General features: G+C 42.2%; 1 protein-coding gene across 15 annotated transcripts in view; it reads left to right on the top strand.

The window, feature by feature from the left end:
- baz2ba (bromodomain adjacent to zinc finger domain, 2Ba) overlaps positions 1-26,430 on the top strand; it is a 75,737-nt gene that overhangs the window by 8,376 nt on the left and 40,931 nt on the right. For 13 of the 15 annotated variants that reach the window (XM_056749676.1, XM_056749673.1, XM_056749675.1 and 10 more), the window contains exons 1-2: positions 462-779; positions 12,379-12,422. The gene's annotated coding sequence lies outside the window, so the exon portion shown is untranslated. Of the gene's footprint in view, positions 1-461; positions 780-12,378; positions 12,423-26,430 lie in introns of those variants that run through there. The other 2 variants (XM_056749669.1, XM_056749663.1) reach the window with 2 other exon arrangements.

Genomic DNA, 26,430 nt, shown 5'->3' with positions numbered 1-26,430 from the left:
CTTTATGCATTTTCAAAATACACAGTTACGAGTATTGTCAATGAAGACGATCCATAATCAATGAGTACAGAATGCAACCTGTGAAGCAGTTTTATAAAGATGACAACATGCTTCCTCACATCACAAATGTACACACGAATTAAGCAACAATAACCGGACCACCCTTCATCTCATTGACAGATGTTTTGTTTAAAATAAAGCGTCTAATTCACCTATTTATTGACAATGAGTTTTTTTTATTTAGGGCAAAATAAAATAAAAGCAAACACATGAACAGGAAAAACGTCCAAACATCAAACATGATGAGTAACAACGACATAAAAGTGAAGAAAAAAACCATTGACTGACATGAAGAAGAAAAGTGTGGTTTTCAGTTCAAATCAGACCTTTAAATGAACTTTAATAAATCTGGTATTTTTATTCATATTGTCAATAAATGTAAGACATGAAATCGCCGGTTTAACAATAAAAGTTTGATATTGTGAGTATTGTAGGCTGACGTCACTTTGATTCCTTGAAGTGAGGCAGAATAAACCCTGAAAGGACAAACACACACACACACACACACACACACAGACAGTCACTCACTCACTCACGCGCACATATACACACACACACACACACACATACAGAGAGACTCAATTACTGGCCAATTCTCTTCTTCATCATCTCCTGCTACACTGGCCTCTCACAAAAGCACGACGAAACAGGAAAACAAAGATCAAGCGATACTTCGCTCTGGATCGAGTCGGAATTACGTCAAGCGTCCAAACTAAAACGTAAGTTTGTCATTTATTGCTCAGTTATTTCATTGGAGAATCAATGTTTGTGTCGCTGGCGGCTTTCTTTAGCGAGGGCAGCTAACTCGACACTTTCCTCAGGTCGCTACTTTAGGCTATCAAAAGAGGCAAAGTTGTCGAAACGGTTTCGTCTTCAAACGCAGATATGGACATATATCTCGACGCGACCGCGATTATCGCAAAACTTTCCGAGCGGACACAATGTTGCGCGCGGGGCTGCGATCTGCCTTTGTGCGTCTCGAGCGCGTGTTAACTGTTTCATTTTTAAACCTAAACTGTTTGTAAACATCCTAAATGTGTCAAAACACGCTTCAAGAGACGAACCGCTTCCCCTCGATGGTTTGGGTGGATGAAAATCGTGTAATATGCGATTTAAAGGGCTTCTTTTGAGAAGGCGATGCGGGAGTCACTTGAGGAGCTGACGCTACCTTTGCTCTGTTTAATGTCCGTCTCTCAGATGATGGCAAAAGCTAACAGCTCTTTATCGACAAAACAAGATAAAACCGTTTACTTTACAATCGCTTTTGATAGAAATTCTACACTGTTACGAGCTTCTACGGTTGTATTTTCGACGTGAAATCGGCCGCTTGGCGAGAGCGGGTCGCGGGCGTTGAGTCGGAGCGTCGCGTCTCTCTTATCTCCGTCGCTTCCTTAAAGAGCAGCAGCTGCCGCCCGGCCGAGTTGTTGAATTTTATCCCTTTGTGTTTATTACAATATCCTCCATTTTTTTCTGCCCTCTGAACAACAAGCCGCGCGCCATCTTGGCGAATCTTAACGGACGGAGCGGCGCGTTCGCGGGACTCGACCCGCACGCTTGTAAACTTTAGAAATGTCTCGTGTACCGGCGGTGACGTCATGTGAAGTTTAAGCAAAACGTGACGTTTTTCCCAGAAAGCGTCGATTTTTGTTGTCATGCTCGACGCAGGTGTAAAACTCGGGGATTTCGGGTCGTTTTGAAGCGGTGATGAAAGCGGGTGTTTAGTGGGATCTTCAGGGTTTTACGTGATGTTTAGCGGTTCGGTGTTTACAGGTGGAATGAATGACATCAGCACGACGGCAAATGTAGTAATGATGATGTCATTTTGTGGTGTAAAATACTTTGGTGCAAATTGAAATTATACAATAGTTTTTAAATATATGTGTCAATTTATTTGTAAAAAGACATTATGAAAATGTTTATTTTTTTATTATATTTTGGTCGTTGTGTTTATTCAGTGATAAAAGAGAATGTTTTGATCACTGCTGAATGTAGGAAATTTGACATTTATAGAAATCACATAGAATTATATATTTTTTAAATAGATTTTGATAGACCTGGTGTGTGACCGTATGAAGTGAACAGTAATTTTCCCATTACATATTTTCACGAGATGTTTCACGACTGTCCTGTGATATTCTATATATAATCCACACACACACACAAACAGCACACGGTTTTGTTTACTTAATTTAACCTACTAACCTGATTAAGGGGTAATTAAATATAGAAAGTGATCCAAATAGTTTTACTCAAACAAACCGCAGAGTTTGTGAATGAACACCCCCCACCATACACACATACAAACAAATAAAGACTGTGTGTTACATATTTAAAGTTACTGTCGTGCACGTCATGAACTTTTAGTGTAGCGGTCAGTCTGAGGCTCACTGACGGTCAGTTTAATGGTGGGAACGTGTCTGTTCAGCGTCGCTGGCCTGGGCTCTGTCTCATCTCGCCCGCTGGCCTATAGTCATTATGCGGGCGGTTGTTTTTCAGAAAGCCTCAGATGGAGAAGTCAGTGTTTCCACCTCCCATTTCTTTGTCTGAGAGTGTGTGCCACGAGAGCAGGGGAGCAGATGTTTAGCCAAACATCCTGACGTGATGCTTCTCTCTTGTGGGAATGCCGCCTCTTCCTCCCGCTCCTGATGCATCGTCTTGACAGCTGCTTGATTTCATGGAACCGCTAAGAAGCCATTAGCGCTATCAGTGAATTGAAACGGAACAGTCTCACCCACTCTCTCCTTCCATTAGAAATGACTGTTGTCGAATGTGTTTTTTCCTCTTTCTTTGTGTAAGCGCGTGTGCGTGCTTTCTGCGGGCGCAGAGGACATCTCTTATGCGCCTAATGTTTTTCTTACCGCGAATTAGGGAGAACAAATGTGTCAGGGCCTGTTTGTGCTGTTGGGGTTTGAAGGGATCTCACACTGTGCTCTCTCAAGCACACCCAGACCCCTGGATGTCTGCAGTTGTGAAAGCGAAAAAAAGAAGAACTTTGCTCAGGGTTAAAGAGAGAGAGAGCTTAGCTCAGGATGTTTGTTGTTTTCCTGGCAGGATATGGGTTAGGCCTATGAGAAACAGGAATTAGCTGTATTTTGGGGATCTTTAGATAGATCTGGTGTCATCCAATGAAACGTTGAAATGCAGGCTGTCAGAAATCTCGCACAATGTTGGCACACGTGTTCCCACGTGAGCTCAGTTTATGATCGCGCTTCCTCTCTCCAAACCAGGGCACTGATGGGTGCGCTTCATTTAAAGATGATTTAAATGTATGGTCTGTTCCGCTCACACGACCAGAGAGCAGTTAACTCGCTCAGCCTCGCCTGCGTCTTACACTCCTAAATGGCTCTGTGGGGTTTCATTCGACATCTTATTGGATTAGGCAATATTATAGTCGACTGCGGCGTATAACATTATGCCTATCTCTGTAACAACTCACTTTACACCCATTGGGGGAATTCTTAGCGTTCGGGTTAGTTTTAGGGATTAGAATCTCTTTTAGGTGAATTATTTAATACATGTTTTAATTAACTGAATTTAACGGTAGTGAGCTATCGGAAAGACTGAGGCCCTTGTTTGTGTCCATTGATCATGGCATTTAACCGCGCATTGATCATCGCGGTGTAAACGGTGAAATAGATATTAATGAACTTTGGGAAGCTCATCATAGAGCCGTTCACAGCGCGGTTTGATTTTACCGTTCTATAAACGTCCGAGTCGGCAAGAGGTTCACACCTGATCATAACACCTGTCATTTAAAGAGCCGGAACTCCGTTATACAAGCCGCGGTGTGCCACGTGTAACTGCCAAATGAATCAGCCCCAAATAGACTTGATATCGGAAGGTCAGCGGCGTGTTAGTTTTTCGAGCAGGTTGCGTCCTTGAGCGCGTAACTACTTGGCAAATCACCTTGTAAATACTGACAAATATTCTGCTCGCGGGAACGACAGTTGGCATGGCGGTGTCTCTATCTCGCCTTACTTAGCTAATGATTTATATTGTCGTTAACAAACAGCTTTGATTGTAGATTTCATCTTAACAGTTGGCTCTTACATAACAGCGGGTTGCAGTTTTGCTTGAACGTTATTGCTCGGAGTTGCTCGTCGCGTGGCGAGCGCGGTCTGCTTTACCGTTAGGTCTGTAGTAATAAGACAGAGCAGACGGAGAGTCACCATTTTGGCGAACAGGTTTATCCACCAGCAGCTGAAGCGGGTCACGTCAGGCTGACTCTGTTTTCAGATAAACACAGAGAGGACGGAGAGGCCGAATTTCAGAAGCAGGCAATTAGCTGCTTTTCACCGGGGCGTCCCCCGGGCCTGTGTTTATCATTCAATGTGAGAATATCCCTGATGAAACTCAAGGTTATTTTTGTTGGGCTTGTTTTTCACAGGCGAGCTGAAAGGGGGATTTTTTTCTTCCCTCGTAGAAGCGCTGTACATATTGAGCTCTGGAAGTGTATGGACGTGCGCGTGTGCTTCTGGCAGGGCTTTAGCTCCGTGTTCTGCTGTTAATCAGCGAGGCCGATCTCGTGCTCGACACCTGAAGGTCATCATTCAGAAACCATTCTGTACGCCCATCTCTCTCTCTCTCTCTCTCTCTCTCTCTCTCAGCTCTTGAATGAGGGTTTGAGTGCATTAGTGATTCCAGGCAGAAGAATATTCCGGAGAGATGAGGGCTGTTTTTTTCCGCCCTATTCTGGCTGTGTCTCCGGTGTTGTTTGCCCTCCAGGAGACTGTCATGTTGTCTGTGCCGCGGCGCTGGAGTCCTCCTGCTGAGATAATGGAGCCCATGTTTGAAATGCCAGTAGTTTGGCCTATTTGTTCTAGCGCTTATCGCTATATTTGCATCTTGAGTAGAAATAGCAGAGATTTTAGGAATGGCTGGAATGATGCTCGCTCGTGTTGTGGGAGAGGGCAAAGTGGAAGAGTGAGAGAGAGAGAGAGGGGCTGGGTGGGATTTGGCTGGAGCTGTGGGACGGCAGAGAATCTACTGCACTGAGACAGCAGGACATGCAGTATTTGACCCCTCACGCACACACACACACAAACACACATACACACACACGCTGTGAGATTGCGCTCGAGCTTCCCCCTCTTATATATTGATCTTGCTGCATTTAAAATCTGGTCACTGTCACCACAAAGCCTTTTCATTTTAGCTGCGCTGGCAAAGAGCACCTCGGTGCAGCAAGAATTTCTAAATGTTTAATTTGAAAGGGAAGCCACACACAACCACAGGGATGAAACGAAGAAAAGGATTGAAAAAAGAATCATTCTGACATAATGTACCACTGAAATGAAATCTCTTTGTGTTTTTAGTAAAGTAACTTTATTTGACATCTTTATCTTGTTTCTTACAACACAAACAGATCGACAGAATGTCAACTCGATGAGTTTTGTCTTGTTTAATGTGGATTAGGACAGAAGGGTCACGGGTCGGTTCTGATCGGGTCATCAGAGCAGTAAACAAACACCACGTAATGCAAATAATAAAATAACTAATGTACAAATGAATAGTCTTCTTAACTTTAGAACGGTGAATACTTCTCATATCTGTTTTGTTAAAGAATGCATGTCCAATCAGATACATTTTTTATTTCGTTGTAATTTTGTGGTGATGAATCTATCAGCTGAGGCTATAGACGGGCTGAAACCTCTTGAAAAACCATGAACTCAAGGTCCTGACTATGTTGAATACAGTTTCCCTTTATTCTGACCACTGGTTGTTTTGTGCATGAATTATCAGCTGTTGAGAGAGCATGAAACCATTGAGATTCAAAAGTGACATATAGAAACAGGAATCGCATATAAATTCATTTTCTTGGAGATTTCTTCTGTACGATAAACCGTTCTTGCACTGCAGTGAATGTGAAATCCGGACCCTGAAGCCCAGTTTTTGTAGTAGTTACTCAGCCTTGACTTCTCATATTAAATGTTGTTTAGTAAGTAGGCTGGGTTAAACTGGGTCTCTGGTAAGAGTAAACAAACCTCTGCTGGATTAGCGTGAGGTTTTATAAGAAGATCTCCAGATTGAGAGGGCTGGATTAAGACTCTTGTAATCTGTGTTCATGTGAAGGTGTGTGGTGGTGTGTTCCTGGAGTCTACAGACGGAGGATTAGGACCTCGTGCTCGCCGACCCGCAACAAATGTGTGTGTGTTGGGGGTCGTCTGTCTCAGTCATTAGAAATGATTAAATGCACATGCACACGCAACGGCTTGATGGGCTGCTTTGTTTGAGGTTGGAAGGGACGGATGGTTCTTTGTTTAATTGTAATGGCAGTGGCAGGTTCTTTCGTCTGTGAGTTTCTCTGCGATTGTGTCATCAGAAGCTTCAGTGGGGGTTATTTCACACATCCTTGAAAAACGGATGAAAAACGCTGCGCGATCTCTCTCTTTCTGTTTCTATCTGATTATTATCTCCTACAGTTTGTTAGATAGGTGAAAAGCTGTGAAACCCGTCTGTAATATGAGCAGTCTGTAAACCTGGCTACATCTCCAGGCCTTTGACGGATGACAGAGAATCATATGTACACAATCTAGTATGTGAAAAATGAAATGAGTGGTGTGTCTTATACCAGACAATGTGTGTGTGTGAGTGTGTGTGAGAGCGCCTTGTTAAACTGAAGACTTGTTTGTGCTTTTAAGGTTTCATCTCAGCGTTGTGCTTGTTTTGTGTATCTGTGTGTGTGTGTGTGTGAAGAGATGGAAATATCCTTTGCTCCTGCAGGCTGGAATAAATCCTGTGTGAGAGCTCCCTGGTGTAATCCAAACACTGGCAGCTAATTTAAGCGTGGAGCAAGAGCTACAGCATCTTTCATAAAAACAACACAATCACTCTAGAGCTCATCCTGCATCGACATCGACAACTGTTCATCACCCTACAAAACACCTCAACACAACACTACAAAACACAACGCAACACCACATCTTAATGCACAATCACAGGCCAACACAAAACACACAACAATACAAAACACAACGCAACACCACATCTTAATGCACAATCACAGGACAACACAAAGCACACAACACTATAAAACACGACCCAACATCACATCTAAATGCACCATCACAGGACAACACAAAACACTCAACACTACAAAACACAACCCAACATCACATCTTAATGCACAATCACAAGCCAACACAAAATACTCAACACAACACTACAACACAACCCAACATCACATCTTAATGCACAATCACAAGCCAACACAAAACACCTCAACACAATACTACAAAACACAACGCAACACCACATCTTAATGCACAATCACAGGCCAACACAAAACACAGAACATTACAAAACACAACCCAACATCACATCTAAATCCACCATCACAGGACAACACAAAACACTCAACACAACACTACAAAACACAACCCAACATCACATCTAAATCCACCATCACAGGACAACACAAAACACTCAACACAACACTACAAAACACAACCCAACATCACATCTTAATGCACAATCACAGGCCAACACAAAACACACAACACTACAAAACACGACCCACATCACATCTAAATACACCATCACAGGCCAACACAAAACACCTCAACACAATACTACAACACAAAAGCACAACACCACAGATGAATACACCAGTACCACAGTAAAGACCATCACAAGATGTAAACACTGGTCCAGAAGCTCTTCTTTGTACATGTATAGTTCAAACTTAAAGATATTTCTTTGTTTTATATGTAGTTTTGGTTATAAATGTCCTGTTGATAGTTTTCTGTGATGTTTGTGTTAATGAGTACCTAGCATATGTTATTTTAGGCCCTACTTTGTTTTATGGAGTGTCCAACAACAAGTTTATGTAAATACAATGTGTTTAAAAACTATAATGTCGTAATAATATGCAGTTATTCGTACCTTACTTCTTGACTGACTCTCACATGATTCATTCCGCGATTCATCCGTCTAGGCCCCGCCTACCCGCTAACCTTGTGTCATGTGATTGGTCAGATGGTGTAGTCTGTTGTTATTGGTCAAACGCGTTCATCATTTGTCGCAAATGGAACCCCACTACCATCATTACAGGATTACGGTTTACATGTGTTTGGATGTCATGTATATTATATGTGTAGATAGAGATGGCGGCGATTTTACCAATTTGAGCCCGAGTCTGACGAGGAAGAAGACGCTAATCCACAACAAACTCCACCATGACTGGAGCAGGATGATTGTCAGTGGCAAGTGACAACTCTTGTCATAAAAACTCCCAGTGTGACAACATGCATGTTGTGCTTTTGCTCATCAATGAAATAAAATATATATTTTTCTTTAAATACTGTTAATACGTTAGTAATACTATTATTTCGTCTCAACTGTGTGTTGTCATGGTACTTAGAGCATATCAGAAAGTGGACGTTATGAAAAATTATATATATGAAACCCAAATATATCTATATAGGTGCACATGCGCCAAATGTGTCAAAATGCAAAGTTAATAGCCAGATAAACAAGCTGTAACACCCCTACATGCTAATGTTAACGTTATATGCATTAGCTAAACACAGACATAAGGTACGAAAATATTTCTTGAAGTTAAGACAAAAATCAAAAGCCAAACTTACAGGATGTGATTCGGTGGAGCTAACAGGTCCAAATAGAGTTGGTATTGCCCCCTCTTTAAGGACCTTGTTTAACACATCCTGCAGTGAACGCGGCAAGATTATTAAACCAATGTTCGGTGAAATGACGCGCACAGTTAAACTCTGGGGTTATACTCCTCTGGTATTGTTTGAAAAATGAACCATTTTTCCCTCAGACGTTCTTCCTTTGGTAGTTGAAATAAGACCGACTGTGTCACACTGTAGAACACATGTTTTAGACATGATACACACGCATCATGAATGAGTGACAGTGTTTGGGGGAGGAGAGATACGTTTTCGCGTCAGTCTCAGCAAAACGTATGCGGGGACTATACATAGTGACGTAGATATGCGGGTGAACTATTCCAGGTCTCGTTTGTGTGATTCAGAGTCGACTCCCATTTTTACAAGCAAATAACTTTGTTATTTATTCACCTTCGGACTTACAACTTGGCAGACAGCTTACTTTCAAACACGGCAACATAACAGACTGCATTAAATGTCATTTTCATGATCTCATGCTACTTACTCTTTAATGTGAATGTTAGAAACTGAAACAGGAAGTTCTTCAAGACCAGCCTTGTTTACATTTTCTGAAGTGGTCGATATGACACAACACCATTTCCCAACACAATATCTGTTCAAAATGACAACAAAACACCATCCTAACCCTGACACCACGACACTTGAGCTAAAAACACCACTCAATACCCCTGTACACTGTACTAAACAAACAAAAAACAAGCCGAACTCATGTCACGACACATCTTCACCCGTACACATCTCCTTTAGTGTGAGGCAGCGTGCTGTTGTTCTTAATATTTGATAGAGACACATGCTTCATTCAGTTCAAGAGGGAGGGACATTTTGTCGTGGCTGCTGCTTGACTAGAGCGATGTTGGCTTGATGACAAGAGCTTTATGGTCGTGTGTTGAGCTCAGGGATGATAGATGACTATCTTGTTCATTTGTGTGTGTGTGTGTGTGTGTGAAGGAAAGGCGTGACAGCTGCACTGGCAGCGGGATTGACCTTCACGCGGAGAAATCTCAAGGCCTGTTTCATTACACGCTATTCTGATGCTTTGGATTCTTCAACACTTCATTAGTATCAATAGTGATTGATTTGAGATCGACTGCTTCTCATCGACTTTTTTGTGTTTTTTAACACAACAGTGGATGTGTTGTTAAGCTAACTGATGCACCCATACTGAAACCATGATTGTCAGTATTTGCTTATATAAAACAAGACGACGATCCGATTTATCTTGACACAGAACGTTATAATTCATGGGAGCATAAGAAGGCTCAAATGTTTTGTTTAGTTTTAGACTTAGTCGGCTGATTAGTAAACAAACTTTTGAAGTAATTGCTCTCAAACACTTGTACAGCTTTGGATTTTCCAGCGTTTGTTCACTTGTAATCTAACGCAAAGCCTCGCTGATCATTTCCTTCATTGGTTTGTTTGTTTTCGTATCCGGGAGTGCCGAAAACACATTCTGCGCTCTGCTGATGACTGAAGCTTTGCCACATGTTCCACCTTTGTTTAAAACTGCTTTATTTCATGTGGAGACACACACAAGTGTTTTTCTCTCTCTCTTGTTCTTCCTCTGCCTCCATCTGGTCTTCATTTCCAGCAGACTTCAAAGGTGAAGGAAAGCAAGGATAGGAAATGGGTTGAATATTAATTTGGCCTTATTGTCACGAGTTGTGGCGTTGTGCAGCACCGGTGAACTTTTACTATCAGTATAAAGCAAAATTACTGCAGTGTTTAGCAATTTGTTCAAAGAGGTGTGTGTGTGTGTGTGTGAGTGTGTGTTGGGTTCTTCCATTAGCATGTGAGTGATGACCCCCAGTGTGAGCAGTTGAAGTTATGAGCCCACCACCCCGTCTCTCTCTCTCTCTCTCTCTCTCCATGTCTCTCTCTCTCTCTCTCTCTCTCTCCATGTCTCTCTCTCTCTCTCTCTCTCCATGTCTCTCTCTCTCTCTCTCTCTCGCTCTTTCTCTCCATGTCTCTCTCTCTCCATGTCTCTCTCTCTCTCTCCATGTCTCTCTCCCTCCCTCTCTCTCTCCTCTCCTTGTCTCCCTCTCCATGTCTCTCTCTCTCCATGTCTCTCTCTCTATGTCTCTCTCTAATTCACCCAGATGGAGCTAATTGTCTGGTGGCCATTTTTGAGGAAGTGTTTCCAGGTACATTTTTTCTTTTCAAAGCCGCTCGTCATTTATCTCTCTCTCTCGCCCCTCCTTCTCTCCCGGATAAACTGCAATTGGCCTAATGATGAAAGACTAAGATTACAGGTCCTCTGTATCAACAGAAGAGAAGGAGATCTGGTCCAAGGCCATTTCTTTTCCCCCGTCTCAGAACTCACACACAGATTCCATTTTGTCAGCTTTCAGCCGGGCATAATACAGCGATAAAAGACTCTGCCCTGCAGCCACATGGAATCATTAAGCAGAGAGAGAGAGAGAGAGAGAGAGAGAGAGCGAGAGAGAGAGATGTGAAAAGGAAAGAGAAGTCCCTTTGTGCTGTGTGTGCACATATTGTATGAAAAAAGATGAATCACTTCTATTTAGGGATCGGTTTCCTGAAACTGGACTGGTGAGACGATTCTGCAGGAGATAGATTGTCGGGACTTGCCTGTGTTTCTCTGAAGGGTTGAGCTAAACGTCTGCAGTCGTGGCAAGGTGCTCCCTAAAGGACCGGCCGCTCCGGTAGGAAAATCAACCTGAAGCTGAGAAATAAGAAAGAAAGAGAGCCCTCCCCTCGCACGCCCGTCCTCACAGCTGCGCTCGCTTTGCGCTCTTTCCGAAGGGGGAGCATTATCATTTCATCTGAATTCCTCCCTCTAGGCGAGTCGATAAAAAATGTAGCGTTGAGACGTTTTTGATTAGTTGGTCCTCGGGATGATGGAGATGTTTGGTGAGCGTGCTTGGCTTCAACACAACTAATAAATACACACTTTGGTTTCTAGTGTTTTGCCACGATACGACCAAAACAACATCAACCCCCCGCCGGTGCGCTCGCCGTTCTCCAATTCTCCCATCTCTGCTTTTAACATCAGCATTTGATTGGCCGGGCTGGATTTTGATTGACGCGTGGACGCTGTCAATCACAGCCGCGCTCGCTCGTCGTGCAGCAAACAGTGGTAAACTCTTCCAGACGTGTAAATCTCAGCCCAGATGGAAATGTTTTAAAGAACTAAAAAGAGGAACTAACTGTCCGGCCGCAGCGCGTCTGCTGTTGGTTTGTGGTGGGAATTTGTTTTGTGTTTTCTGTGCGATTGAAGAGATTGGGAAACTATCTGATTCGGTTTCATCCGTGTGTCTCGCTGATCATTGAGACAAACCATCATCTGGTTTTCTTCAGTCGTGTTTGGAAAAATCATCCCACACACACCCTGAGATTCAGAGCTCTGCTGTTATTCCAACAGGTTTAGCAGGAAAAGGCCGGAACCAGGAGTGTGTTCCAGCGTTCACACATTCATGTGTGGGCTTGTAAAAGTGTTCGTCATTATCTTTGGGTAGTTATGTTTGTGTTTTCTTCGTTAAACCACGGGCAGCCACAGGTTGGGTGTAAACACTCGCTATCATTCTCTAGACACAATGGCGAACGTGTTTTCAGACTTTCTCCCCGGAGCTTTATTTAGCTCTTCTGTTTTATGAGACTGTTTAGTGATGACATGTGTCACATTTTTCTCTTCTCTGATGTCTTACAGGTGGTCGAGCAGTGATGTCACACAGCTGAGGACACTCCCACTCAGTGAGTATTTGTATGACAATGCTAAAAATTGCCGGGTGTCGTGGATTCTCTCTCTCTTTCCGTGACTTTGTATTGTGGCGAGACCAGTTTTGCAGATTGGAAGTCATTTGTCACGGTTATGCACTTCTGTGTTTGTTTCGGGTAATTGAAAGCCGTAACCGAAAAGGGTGAACACGCTTTCTGGTGCTTTAAACCTAATTTCATTTCGTCGCTAGGATGCAAGATTCTCTTTTCACCCCTTTCCCTCCCAATTAGTTGAAACAAAGCACTCCAAAGGTGGTTTTCAGACTGACGTTTCTTAAACGTCCGAGGGTTTTATTAATGCGTAAAGATCTTTAATTTGGCAATTCATTTTCACTAGCGAGCCTGCCGAACCAAGCGTTGCGTTGGACAGAGTTTGTGCTTTGGAACAACAGATCAGCGGCTTTCTGACGGTGTGTGTGTTCAGGCTAATTGGTAGCGCGGGTGCCGATCGAGGAGTTAGCGGAGACGGCGGGCGGAAGCCTCTCAGGACTCGATGCTCGACTGCGTCGCTTTATTCTGCAGCTCCCCGGTGCTTTCAGAGATTGACAGAAATACAAGGACGTTTCTTTCCACACTCTTGCCGTCTCCTCTCTCTCTCTCTCTCTCTCTCTCTCTTTCTCTCTCTGTCTAAAGCACTAACAAGTGACAATGTAGTGTTTGAGTTGTGCAGCGCTTAAAGACTGAAAGCAGACCACAGCTGCCTCAGGTGAACATACAGCTGTGTGTAGAGGCAGTGCTTTGTCTGAGACAGGTGTGTGTGTGTCGTGTGTGTGTGTGTCGGGTGTGTGTGTTTGTGCATGTGTGCTTGCGTGTGTGTGCCTTTTAAGAAAACTGGTTCCATTCAGACTTCTGATCACTGTTCACATCACTTATGATGATCTAGAACAGGAACATTTTAACCCCTTTGACAGGGGTACCCCCTGAGATTTTAAGGACATTTTTCAATAATTAAACAGAACTTTTGCATTTTTGCAAAATCAAAATCATTAGTATTTTACATTACTTTATTATTTAACCTCTAACGTTTCTTTGCAATTTAACTTTTTTTTAAGTGATAAAAACAACTATGGTACTTTTATATTATATCAACTAATTAACTCCTATGTGGAAACCCTGATATAGAACAAATTCATATAAAAAGACAATCATTTAATAGATTAATATTTATGTCGTATAGAAAACAAGTCATAAGTTGCATAAATTGTAATTTTTCAGTGATTATTTAGATTCAATTTATTTCTTTTAATTGTTTTGTCTAATGGTGTTTTTTAATTTGTTATCTATTGCTGAGGATTGTGGGATATTGTAGGGGGCTAAAAATTAATACAAAAATTCACCAAATGAAGTAATTTTTCACTGCAAAACATACGTTTGTTACCTGGTGTTTTGTCTTGTTTTCTGGTTCTGAAAAAGAAATCTGAAATTAAGACGCGTAGGAAGCGGAATGAATTCACGAAATGATATTCAGTGCTGAGCAAAATGCGCTAGACGGTATGTTTCAAACGTTGAATAAGAGAAGTGATTTGATACCCTTTATATACTGGCTTTATTTTTAGGTTTGAGAGACAGTCGTGAAAAGAGAGAAAGAGAGAAGGCAGACAGACAGAAAATAGACAGACAAAGACGGCAAGACAAAGACGTGCTCTCAGCTCTTCGGCTACACATCATTGGCAGCAGTCACTGTCACCGTCTTAACCATCAATAATGCTAATGGAAGCTCTATCCCAGCATTGATTTCTGGGAATTGTAGGAAGCGTGAAGGGTCATCCGTGCTCGGCAGCTCTGCTCATTTAGTGAAAGTGACACAGGCCAGGGTTTCAGCATGAATCATGTTAACGTTACTCTTTATCTGACTTACAAGGTAACCGTGTATAGAAGGCTGTTTTATAGGCATTTCCCTTTTTACAAAAACAAGAAATATCTCTCATTATATTACTCCCCATTCAATTCCTAACCTAAACCACAGGAGATGTTAATCAGAATATTCCTAATGTTATAGTGTAGTGTACACAACACAGCATTAACATTCTGCCTAACCTCCACCTGTCGTTTCTGTCCAGAAATAAAATCATTATGTTTGGAGGAGTAAATGCTAAGCAAATAACAAGTAAAACTCTTTTAAGACATAAATGCAGCTGTGTAAAGTGCGAGTGTTAAATGATATCAGAAACCCAACAACTCATGCCTTGGCGTTGCAGAAGTATCGGGTGAAGGGATGAACTTTCCTTTCTCGCAGAATAAAGGAAAGAAAGGAAGGAACGAGAACAAAACGCTTCTTGGACACCCAAAGGGAATTTCAAAAGTTTATGGATCTCTTCTGAGAGCAGAAACTGGAAAGTAAAATCAGGTCTGTCAGGACATAAGGCGTTAAAGCACATTCCTATCCAGCTCTTTAGTTTTCTGAACTGGAGGATATAATCACTGACAGTGCCGGCGACCGTATGGAGGAGAGACTTGAGCTCTTTTACTCCTGCCCGGGGCAAAGCGGCTATTTATTAGCGCACATGTTAAACCCTCTTTCTTCAAAGCAAACTTTCTTCCCAGCCTCCCACAGAGGGAGGGAGAGAGAAAATAAAGCAGAGGAAATGACATTGCTCTCCACAAAATGGATACGAGTTTGTTGAGTGTAACCAGCTAATCTGGTGTTTTATACAAAGCAGAGATACAAAACGCAAAGAAAACCGAGAGAGACAAAAGAGGGTGGCGAGAGAAAGAGAGAGCGTGTATGAGCACAGATCTTGGCCAGGCGTCTCATGGGACGGCTCGTAGCTCATACTTCCTGCTGGAGAGATCTTGAGCAGAAATTCTGCTCGTGGCTCTGTTTTCATTGCCTGTGCCGTGTGTGCTGTTGTGCGTCAGAGGCAAAACACACAGCTTGTTTGATACAAATACTGCAGGCCTGCTGGAACGTGTGTGTGTGTGTGCGTGAGGTGTAATGGACCCCTGCCTGAACCCTGTTGTGTGCTGCAGATCCCTGGTGAGAGTCATTACCTCTGATGGACACACACACACGCAGGGAATGGAGTGTCGCAAGTGTCTGTCATGGGCCCCTTTCGTTGTTGCCCTCCGCCTCTGTGCCTGTCTCTTGCCGTTTAACCATTTATCCCTCGCTGTTTCTTCTTGAATTTAATATTTATGCTCTGGCCGTGGTCTGAGGTCGTGCTGATTCAGACTCCGCTTACAGATACTGCAATAAATAGTGAATCGTCTACAGAGCGAGAATGAGTCTGTTAGATGAGGTGGTTAATATTCAGAGTACAAGTCATAAAAATAATCTCCAGTTATCTTGCCTTAGCCACACACACAGGCGCACGCACACACACATGCGCACACACACACACACACACACACACACACTCACACACACACACACACACACTGTCACATGAAGATTACACATGCTATTCATTTGCTGCCGTTTAAAGTGGCACACGATGACAACACAAGCCACAAATAACAGTTAAGAAACAGGAACATGCATGCACTTCTCAGAATCATTACTGGGAAAATATGTGCAGTGAAAAGAGAAGAGTAAGAAGATAAGGGAAACAAGCAAGAGACAGAGGGCGAGAGAGAGAGAAAGAGAGGGAGGGAGAGGGAAAAACATCCAGAAGGTCAGGATCAGCGGGTGGCCATCTAAGAGAGCGACATGGAGAGACTCGGATTGAGTTTCACCCGCCCTGTTTCCGTGGTGATCCATCCAATAATACCAACCTATCCACAGCAGAATCACTATAATACACTACACCTACAACAGGCTGGCAATAGTGCTCGAGCTAAACAGAGACGACCGCAGCAGGCAGGTCTCAGATCAGCAGTATTATCCCACAAATACCTCAACAGGAATGAGCCAGATCAAACCAGAAGACAGGTGTCCTCTAAAAGAATAAAACACCAGCTACACATCTGCTGATCGAACATCAGATAATTCTAGATCAATCCTAAACAGTATTTTGATGTTTTTAGAGCGCAGGTGTGTCCTGATGTGTCCAACCTCTCACTTTGTAAAAACAGAAATCAATCTGAGAATTAAAACAGACATAGAGACGCGTATTTCTTCTAAGAGCAGAGGAGTGACTTATGGAAACCAGCAGTCACCTTCAGTCTCTCTATCTCTATCTCTCTATCTCTATCTCTCTATCTCTCTATCTCTCTCTCTCTCTCTCTCTCTCTCTCTCTGTCGCTCTCTCTCCCTCCCTCTCTCTCTCTCTCTCTCTCTCTCCCTCCCTCTCTCTCTCTTTCTCTCTCTCTCTCTCTCTCTCTCTCTCTCGGCTGTTTACATCATTAAACAAGTAACTTGGGATGAAATATATATTTCAGTCGTTTTCTTCCTTCCGCTGTGGATAAATGACCAATGACTGTCACTGCTGTCTTACATCAGTCATTAAATGAGATTTTTAAAGGATTTTGAGACATCGAGTCCACGTTTTGAATTGCTGATAAAACACTGAACATTGTCCCTCGCAGGAATCTACGTAAATCTTTATTGATATTCGCAGGATCATCAAACAAACAATACATGGTTGAACTTCTCTGAAAATGTATTCGCAGTGAAGACCAGATTCTGCTAGACCCCTAACGATACTAGACCCAATAAAACTAGATGAAGAATAGATCCGGACCACACAAACGTGTGTGTAGTCGTTCAGTCAGTGTAATGATGAAGAGTGTGCGGTTCAGTTCATCAGAAGTGATCTGGAGTCCGGTTTGTCGACACAGACCGAGACCGCATTAAGGTGGTCCAGAAAGGTCTCAAGACCACGACATTAAGACTCTTCTCATTTGAGCGGTTCAACAGACGGGCAACAAATCAGAAAATGTTGACTGGACGATATGATGTCATGTATGTACGGAGTGTGTTGTGATTGGTTGTGTGTTTGGAGTGATGAGAGGTTGGGATACGGTGTGTGTTTGTGTGTGCGTCTTCCCATGCTGATGCTAAAAGCAGTGTGAGGACGGATCTGAGGGAGTGAACGCTGGAATACTAATGAACAAATGACAGAAGAAGAGGATGTGTGCTCCTCTCTACCTCTCTGCAGTGATCTCTCTCTCCTCTTTCTCTCTTTGTTTTTGTCTCTCTCCCTCTCTTCATCTGCACCTCTCGCTCACACAGAGGATAAACTGTGTACATGATGACATTTACACCGCAGTTGTGCGAACAGGGAGTGTGTGTGTGTGTGAGCTCTCGTTCCTCTCCCCACCACTCTCTCTCTCTCTCTCTCTCTCTCTCTCTCTCTCTCTCTCTCTCTCTCTCTCTCTCTCTCTGTGTCTGTGTGTGTGTCTGTTTTTTCTCTCTCCTTCTTTCATTTTGCTCAGTGCTCATCTTCTCTCCATCTTTTCTCTCGCACTGTGTCCACACACACACACACACACACACACGTAAACACACACATGTAAACACACACACACACACACACACACAGTCCATTACTTATGTTTTTTTGAAGGGCAGATAGAATAAGGACCCTCTTTTCTTTACAGCTATGAATGTGATGTGGATTCACACATGTGAATGTGTTTGTATTTGTATTTGGACACATTTGTACTCGTCTATAGTATCTACATACAGTTGTATAGAAAATCAATAGATGTCTGTGTTATGTGTCCACATGTGTATAGTTCAGTAAGTAAATGTGTTTGTAAATCCAGCGACACATCTGGAGCGTTTATCTTTCATTTTGTGTGTAAGAACGTGTGTGTGTGTGCTGAGCGACTGTGTGTGTGATGAGGGACTGTGTGTGTGTGTGTGTGTGTGTTTGTGTAGTCGGTCTCAGAGGAATCGGGTGGTTAAGGGCAGTTAGAGGGGCTCTTTGGGGAAGATAGAGGTCCTCAAAGAAGGTTAAAGAGATTTCATTGAATCAAACTGCTCTCTCTCTCTCTCTCTCTTTCTTTCTTTCTTTTGCACGCGCATGCACACACACACGCACACACACCGTTCTCTTTCACACTCACAGATGTAAACACACACATTGAGCCCTGGAATAGCAAACCACCCGGGGGTCTCTCTCTGGGTCTGGAGTATTTAGAGAGAACCCACCGGCGGGCTCCGAGCCCTGAGTAAACAGGCCGATCTTCATCAGGATGGTCCAGTGAGATTCTCCAAAGCCTATCAGGGGCTTTTGTGTAGCGGGTGTCCAGGGAGAGCTCATTAAGCCGGGTGTGGGTTCACAGAACCTCCCTCACCTCTTGGAAATCGAGAGAGAACAGCGATACCGGACCTCAGGGAGGTCATTACAGAAAGAGAGGCTGAGACAGGAGAAATCACAGAGAGAGAGAGAGAGAGAGAGAGAGAGAGAGAGGGGATCAAGTCTTGGAAATAGAAATGATGAAGTTTGCTGTTTTGTGCGTGCGGGGGAGATGTGCTCTCCACACGTTCTTTTTATTTTTACACTTTGAAATAACGTCAAGGGGAAGGTTGAGAAATGATGCAGGCTGGATGTGAAGCTCAGTGAGTCATGAGAAGTATTCCGTAAGGTACTCTGAAAAAGTAATGAATTACTAGTTACTAATTACACATTCAAAAGTGTCATTAATTACTGTACAAATGAATCTCTCCAAAAAGTATTTAATTACAAATCACTTTCTATGTCAACCTTGATAAGTTCAGCGATTCAAGGATAGACAAGAAATGGATCTTAATTCATTCAAATAAATAATTTAAAACTACATAAAGTAATATTATTATTATTAACTGACCAAAGTATTACAAATGTGAGAATTATACATTAAGCCACAGATTTTAAAGTTAGACTTTGAATTTTGATGTCAATTTCACTATCGCACACACATAAACATCACACAGTATAAAGTTTAATGACATTAGAAGTGACTGTAATTAAATTACAGGAAAGATCACAGTAATCCCTTACTTGACTTTTTCAAAGGAAAGTAATTAAATTACAGTTACTAATTACTTAGTAAAACGTTACACCCAACACTGATCACGACTAACACAAGCAGTTGTGTTTTTAGACCATCAAAATCAAACATAGTTTTATGTGACAAGACAACAGTCAAGCTCTCAGTATAAAATGTGTCCAGGATATTGTTTTAAAAAAAAAATCTCCATCAATGAGAAAGTGCGGACATGATCAGCAGCCCATGGCTCAGATATAGTCTGATGTTGTCTGTGGTTCAGAGTTTGAGATAGACGGGATCGTGTGGTGATATCTGTCCATTGTTTACAGCTCACAGGAGTCTTGGGTGTCAGGGGGAGGAGGAGGAGGGACGTGCAGATGGTCCAGAGAAAGAGGAGGGGGGTGATGTGCAGGGACATATTTAGTATTTTATTGGTCTGTTCCAGAGGACCCAGCTGCTGGGTCATTCCCTGCTGGCACACACACAGCGAGAGAGAGAGAGAGAGAGAGAGAGAGAGAGGCATTAGTGTAGATGTCCATGCGAGGAGAGAGGATTTTAAGAGAAGGGAAAAATCATAGGTGGGATGAGAGCGAGGGAGGGAAGGAAGGAGTGAAAAGAGGGATGGAAAAGAGATAAACAGTGAGCGAGTGAAATGTGTCCGCCGTGATCCATCAGCCCTGAAGTCACACTAATCACAGGTGGAATGCAGCGAGCTTTAAAACACTGCCTCTCATTTCAAACCCTGCCCTCCGGCTCGCTCGCCCTCTCTCTCTCTCAGTGTGTGTGTGTTTAGAAGTGTTTTGTGTCTGTTTGCGTGTGAGTACTGTGAGTGTGTTTTAAAGAGAGAGAGAGAGAGACGGAGATCTCACGAGACGGGCGAGTGTGTGTTTGTGTGTTTATTCCTGCATGCGTGTGTGTGTGTGTGTTCACCTGTTTATATGTGTGTGTAAATCCCCAGAGACAATATCTGGCTCTAACAGCTTCAGTGATCACAGATTGTGCTGTTACCCTTCGAGTGTGTGTGAGCGAGCGAGCAGAAAAGAGATGCAGCTCAGAGGAGAGAGGTGTGAGTGTGTGTGTGGCAGAGAGAGAGAGAGCGTCTTTGTGTCTCTACCTATCCCATCATCCTGCTCAGCTCAGCAGAGGTGACACCAAGGTGAGCGCAAGTGCTCTCTCTCTCTCTCTCTCTCTCTCTCTCTCTCCTTCTCCAGCACACCAGTATTGCCTCCCTCTCTTCCTCCTCCCCTTCACTTCCTCTCTCTCTCTCTCTCTCTCTCTCTCGCTGTGTCTCTCTTCACGGCTCGATGGCAGATGGAGGCTGTGTCAGCAGGGAGAAATGGCCATTCACACACTCCTCTCTCTCTCTCTCTCTCTCCCTGTCTGTTGAAATATTAAACGTTTGGTCAGAGAGCTGCTTACATATTTGTTTATTTATATTTTGGCCAATAATTCTTTCATGTTGACATTTGTTGTTACTGGCACATGTGAAATGATAAATAAAATCATATTTATGACACATACAGGTGAAGAGATGTGTTAGGTCTTTAAATCATAAACGTATCATCGCTGACATTATTAGCTAGCCATATTATCATTTGCTTCACACATTATAAAGTATTTAATATCAGTTTTTGTCTTTTATTATAAATTGTCTCATGTTTTATGGGTTTGGCAAACATTAGTGGATATTGTCACATCTTCAGAACGTTCACGGCTCGCCCGGCTCCACACAGGTCAAAGAAGTGGAAACGTGCGATCATCATTTTGCGTTAATACAGCTATTAAAACTCAAGGTGAGCGTGAGACGGTAAGGTCGTGAGGAGAGAGAGAGAGAGAGAGACGGCAGGAGAAACAAACGATGCACAAAGCGGCTGACAGCGCAAGCTGCTTTAATATGTATGTATTGCAGGTTGATAGTTGATTTCATTAGCAAATCTCATTGTTATGCATGGATTGTTCTCCTGCAGCAAAATGAATATTGCATCCACGCCGCCGCCCGCAGCTTTGGACAAAAAACCTTTGGATTTTAAACAGCAGCCTAAAGCAGAAACAAAACATTTTCACCATTTCTTTCTGGATTCACTTGATGGCAATTAAAAGCATTTAGCGTGTTGTCATTCACTATAGATGAGACCATGTGTGTGTGTGTGTAGACGGAGGGTGTTTCATGTGTGCGCTCATGGTCTTGTGACATGTTTAATTGTGAACAAATATCACTCTTTGTCTTGATCTGAGTGTGTTTTGAACGATATTGGTGTGAGAATGTGTGAAGTAATGAGTTTATTTGTGTGTCAGTGTGTGTTGTTTATTTGGAATGTGTGTGTGTTTTGAATGACACCGTTTTGAGAGTGTGTAGCATTGAGCTGATGCGTGTGCTTGTGTGTGTGTTGTTTTTCAGCGGTTAATGTTTGAGTTTATGTGTTGATGAGTGTGTGTAGCCAATCTCAGGTTGTATAACAGTTTGAGCTCTTCTGGGTGTCCAGTGAATATAGAGATCTGTGTTTGCGTGTGTGTGTTTGCGCGTGTGTGTGTGTGTGTGTGTGTGTGTGTGCGTGTCAGAGGTATTAATAGCCTGACCAGGCACAGGAAAAAAAGAGTCATGTTTTTCCATCTGTTTTCACAGGAAACAGTCAGGACGGATTATCTCCTACAGTCTCTCTCTCTTTCTCTCTCTCTCTCTCTCTCTCTCTCTCTATCTTTCTCTATCTTTCTCGTTCTCTCCCTCTCTTTCCCTATCTATTTTTGTCTTTCTCTCTCTCTCTCTCTATCTTTCTCTCTCTCTCTCTCTCTTTGGGTTAATGATATGATGATTCTTGCAGTCCGTGTCTGTGATTCTGTGCGGATTATGGAATCATTTGAAACGTTACACTTTCCATGAGGATATTACTCTGTCAAATCCATCAGTGAGATCGCAGTGATCCAGAGAGAAATCAAATCTGAATTTCTTCTCTCACGTAACGTTTGTTGTGAATCGCAGTGAAACTCACAGAATTGATGGTAGTGTAGAATCTGATGATAACACTCAAACCAACATGTTATTTGCTTTCAGTCAAAACACAGATTTTTGTTTGAGAAATAACTGTGACTAAAGCTTAGTCATGCACTCCAACAAACTCAAACAGGAAGATATCAGCGAAATAACCGTTCACTCACAAACACTCACAAACACACACACACATGAACAGCGTGTGAGACCAACGGTGAAAATACTTCAGAATTGAATCGTTTTCTTCATTGCAATGATATTCACGACATAGACTGAATTATTTGAAGTATTTTCTATGACTCCATCATACGTGTGATTTATGAATTCTGTGTCAGACTTCATGATTCTGTGACTCTTATAGTCTCTTGTGTACGACACAATCTGATGTTTTACACACAGGATTGAACACATTTGCCTTCATGAGAGACCCAGAATCACTTCATTTTACATGTAGTTTTTAATCTGTGTGTGTGTCAAGTTTAAGTGTTAAAACAGTTTCAGATTGTGAGTGTGCTTGGACTTTTGGACTCTACGGCACACATACGGTCAGATTGAACTGTTGATATGTTTTACAGAAGAGACACAGATTGTGTTCAGACATCTGCTGTTGATGGAGCACATGCTGGTGTGTGTGTGTGTGTGTGCGCGTGTCTGAGAGAGAGACTGTCACATACAGACACATTCAACAAACTTAAACAGTGTGATGTCATTACCTGTTGCTTCATAGAAGTATGTGTGTGCGTGCATTTGTGTGGACAGACTGTTCTTTAGTGTGTGTGTGTGTGTGTGTGTTTGTCTGTGTGTGTGTGAGAGAGTTTCTCAGTGATTTGCAGCATTGTAACAGCACAGGAAGAGCAGAATCGACCTGCGGTCACAAGTGAAAGTTCCACAAGCATCTCTGTGTGTGTTTGTGTTTATTAAGCTGTATTATGAGGAGAAAACTCAACCTCAAAAGCAACATCCTGCTCTTTTCCTCTCGTCTCAGTTGATGGAACATGGCGTTCGTGAGCTTCATAGAGATCATGGGTTTGAAATGCGACTAATTATATTATTTTCGTATTACTATTATATAAGATAAAGAGCTTTCTCTCTGTTTTGGGTTGGGTTATGTATGATGGTTTGATCAGACCGACGCAAGCTCAGGGCCTAAAGTTAACTTCTGGTCCTTCTTTGATGATCGGTCTGGCTAGTGGCTAATAATATAACTATTTATTTTACATTTTATTGTATATTAATTGTATTAAATTAAAAGTATTCAACAGTTATTGATTCTTTGTGGAGGGAAGATCACTTTGGGTCACATAATGTTTGTTTATGTTGTTGGTCCTTTAAGCTGACTATATAGACATGCAGCTATGCAGAAGAGGTGTGAGTGTTTGTGTGTTTGTGTGTGTGTGTGTGTGTGTGTGTGTGTGTGTGTTTGTGTGTGCACATCAAAGGCAGTTATGATGTGTCAGATGTACAGAATCTAAACTCTTTCACAATCAAAGCTGAAGACATGAATACCAGTGTTAGTGTGTGTGTGTGTGTGTGTGTGTGAGAGAGAGATTGTGCTCTCTGATAGTGTCTTGAAAAGATCAACACAATCTGAATGTTTAAATAGAGAGAGAGAGAACATTAACGTGTGAATCACTCAGAGCCGGTGTGTGTGAGTGTGTGTGTGTGTGTAGATGCGTGCGTGTGTGACTCTTTGTGTCTTTCAGATTCACACAGGTGATTTAAGAGACTATTAAGGATTTAAATCATCTGCTAATTTTACCACTACAGTCTATTACATTCGTTAAATGACATCAGTATGATTGAATCAAACACATCATGCGGCTCTATACTGGTTCTGTGTCGAGTGTGTGATGCTGTTGTTCGGCGTTTGGAGGGTGTTGGGTAATATTACACCCCAAACAAACATCGCCCTTCGCCCGTCTCCTGATCTGATGGTGTGTAATGGCAGACACACACTCACAGCTCTCAAAGATGGCCGCCTCCGTGAGGATGACAGTGCGTTTGTTGTTCTCGCTCTGAGGAGATTGGAATGTCAGGATACGTGAGCCGAGAGAGAGAGAGAGAGAGAGAGAGAGAGAGAGACACGGAGACGGTTGTGTTTTCTCTCTCTGTATCTCTGCAGGCTGTCTTCCTGGTTGTGAGTGAGGCGTGAAGGATGTGTGCCACCCCCTCTCCTTCCTCCCGCCCCCTCTCTCCTCTGATTGGTGGAGGGGACCGAAATGGAAACATTATTCAATTGGGGGGTCAGTGACCTCTCTGAACGCTCTAAAGATTGAGCTCAGCGTTTGGCTGTGGGACGGCTCAATGTTAATGAATGTTTAAAGAATAGCTCGGAGAGAGAGAGAGACCGAGAGAGAGACAGAGAGAGAGAGAGAGACAGAGAGAGAGAGAGACAGAGAGAGAGAGACAGAGAGAGAGAGAGAGAGAGAGACAGAGAGAGAGACAGAGAGAGAGAGAGAGACAGAGAGAGAGAGAGAGAGAGAGACAGAGAGAGAGAGAGAGATAGAGAGAGAGAGAGAGAGAGAGTCAATGTTAAGTAAAGTCAGATGAACCCTGTCTGTGTTCTGAATGAGAAACTGAATACTGCACTCTAGTGTGTACTCTATACTGACTACTAATCTTATAAATAACATGTGAAGAATAAACTAAATGTTGCTTTGGATTAAAGTGTCTGATAAATAAAGATGTAAAGACGAAACAAACAGGAAAGTGCTTCAAACTTGCATCTTTAGTTTATCAATCTTCATTTCATGTTTGTTTTATTTTTCAGTGAAGGTTGTGTGAGATCTTACTGTAGATATAGTGACACATTTAGTTTTTTTTTTGTGAACGTGCTTTAGTAAACAAGAGTTATCAATGAACCGCATTTGAAGAGTTTGGTTCATGAAAAAAATCTTTTTTTATTGTGCATTCAAATTAATATCAATCAAACTACAGTTGGTTTGTTTTGATTCACGCCATAATAACTGAAAAAAAACACAGCTAACTAACACAATAAACAAGATAAAAAAATGACAACATAATAAAAAACATGATTTTGGTTATCTCATTTTGGAACCAAACTATTAATTTACTAATCTTTGTTCAAGTAAGTTTAAGATGTACTAGAACATATTTCAAATTAAATGTTGAATGTGTGAACACGGTTAATGTACAATGAATAAACTTTAATAATCGTGTTTAATAATCTCATTATCTTTTAGGGAACCATTAGTAAAGTAAAAGCTCATAACTTCTCACACAGAAACAGAAAAACAAGCGAGTGTTTTGCCGGATGTAGTGTTCTAAGGTATTTCATGCATATGAACACACGTAGCGTGCTGTTGTCATGTATCGTGAGATCTCTGCTATAGAAACAGCTGATCTGTTTGAACCGCACACAAGTTTGTACATGTATGTCACACGTTCTGAAAGGAGAATTGAAAGCAACATAACTAACACAGAAAGTGCCGCTCAGTGGCCGTTTCAGAGCCTTCAGTGATGTTTATAACCTCTGTTTCTCCGGCGGGACTCGGGCTGTATTTAATAAACTGTAAGTCACTTTCAGTCTCAGTTTAATATTACACTATCACACACACAAATCTAAACATGATGCAAATCTTTTCAATATTGGCAAACGACATCAGGTTCCTCGAGCGAATCGCGGTGGTTTTGGTATCCAACTAGGCATGGATTGAATACCGGTTTCAAGGTATACCGTGGTTTAAAAGAGTTAAAAACCACTCACATTTTCTGTTGAACCGTTTCTGAGGTTTGAGCTGTGTTTACAGAAAAATAAATATTTCAATCATGTAATTCAATGTTTGATGTTTATGTCTATTATATATGACAAACATTTTTCAAAGAATATTTTAATCTTAAGGCTTTAGTTTTACCTGACACACATGTTGTATATGTTGGCTCAAAATGAATTGTGTTGTGTTCAGTTGAACAGTCGTTTTTTTATAAGCAGATATTTTGTGTTTTTTAGTGTTTTAATAGCAATACCGTGAGACTGTGGTAGTTTTGATCAAGGTTATTATAACGGCACAATCTGGGCCCATGCCTTATAACCAACAGAAGATAAAAAGATCTGAAAACCTGAAAGACACAATCAACGGAAACAGCCGCTTCGTCTCGTGGCTTTAATGTTCGATACGT

Source organism: Triplophysa dalaica, chromosome 6 (genome assembly GCF_015846415.1).
Source record: "Triplophysa dalaica isolate WHDGS20190420 chromosome 6, ASM1584641v1, whole genome shotgun sequence".
Taxonomy (NCBI): domain Eukaryota; kingdom Metazoa; phylum Chordata; class Actinopteri; order Cypriniformes; family Nemacheilidae; genus Triplophysa; species Triplophysa dalaica.
The sequence above is the reverse complement of the archived record's forward strand: the minus strand, read 5'-3'. Positions and strand labels throughout refer to the sequence as shown.